Source organism: Curcuma longa, chromosome 1 (assembly GCF_044706935.1).
Source record: "Curcuma longa cultivar G26 ecotype Majalengka, Jawa Barat chromosome 1, ITB_CL_G26_1.1, whole genome shotgun sequence".
NCBI lineage: Eukaryota > Viridiplantae > Streptophyta > Magnoliopsida > Zingiberales > Zingiberaceae > Curcuma > Curcuma longa.
This window is the reverse complement of record NC_133861.1, coordinates 23,617,994-23,619,513: the sequence shown is the minus strand read 5'-3', so window position 1 is coordinate 23,619,513 and position 1,520 is coordinate 23,617,994.

Sequence of the window (1,520 nt, the reverse complement as noted above, 5' to 3'; positions counted from 1 at the left end):
GTAGGTATCCAACATGTGAATAGGATAGAACAATATCCGATCATCATAAAGTCAACAGAAAAGTATCAAGCAACGGATATCAACATGATATCAACAGAATAAATAATATCAGGATCAACAGTATCAACGTGGTAAATAACAACAGAAATAATTCATGCACTAAGAAAACCTGTATTGACCAAGTACAGGATACCCACCTGATCAGTCAAGCGTCGATAACAAAATAGCCAAAATACTCTCGTATAACAGGACCAATAAATATCAAGGTCCTGCAATAAACGATAACACAACAGTGACTACAACGATACTGTATAAAATTTACAGCAATTAAATTCTATAGCTATAATCCAACTAATCCATTAAACCTAACCCAAGGTTTAATAATAAACTTAATCAATTCAGTCTTTTTAATACAACTTAACTAATTAATCAATTAGTTATATATCAACTTCAACCCAATTCCAACAAAACAGTAACCTCACAGCCCAACCAACAGTACACTAAACTACCATAATTCGATTAATCAAACCACAATCTTTCCCTAATATAATCAATCCCAACAAATCAACCAAATCCTACACAGATCAGTTTCACAACTTACCTCAGTTCTTCCTCCCCTTGCCAACGAAATCCAAAGGAAGTTCACTGATCTCAGATCTGATTAGAAACCTATTACAACCTTTGGTTTCCTCTCACCTTGCTGTCAAAACACAACGAAGCAATCAACTAGTGATCTACAACACCCAATTCCAAGATCAACCTACTATCTATTGCTAAGCATAGATTAAACACAATCAGGGAAAGATCTTACCTCCAATCAGATTAGCACTGATCAAACAGTTCCTGCCCTAGCTCTGTTTCCTGTTTCTTCTTGCTGCCGTAATCCACAATCCACCTCACCCTAATCAGATCGGCTGTGGAAAGGAGCTGTGGGAAGGAAACAAATCAAAATCCAAGGAGGCTTTAGAACTACGCTTCCAAACCCTAGCTCTAATCTTACCGACTGGTTTCCCTCTTGCTTGTAGCCGAAGCTCAACACAAAGCTAATCGGCGAAATCTCACATCAATCAACTGTGGAAGAAAGAACACCATCAAGATCTAAAGGAAGATATAGATCTAAGCTCCTAACCCTAGAACCAAGCTTGATTTCACTTACCGAGTATCCTCCTCCTCCGAATCGCGTTGATTGCAGCCGCCTCTCCTCCCGATTTCGATCTCCTCTAACGCGATCCACAGCCCCAACAACAACAGGCTTTGGTCGCCGATACTCCTCCTTTGTCTTGGCACCGGCGATTGAGCTCGATTAGCCGGCGTCGACAGCAAGGAGACGAAGCAGAGGATCGGCTACTGGCTCCTCGCGCGATCGGGATCTCGGAGAAGCTCGCGATCGAGATCTCCTTTTAACTGACTTTAACGGGTCGGATCCGAATCCAATACCCTATAATCTTTAATCCATTAACCCATGTTTAATTAATTGGGTCTTTGGGCCATTTTAAATGGGCTTGTTTTCGGTATTTTAC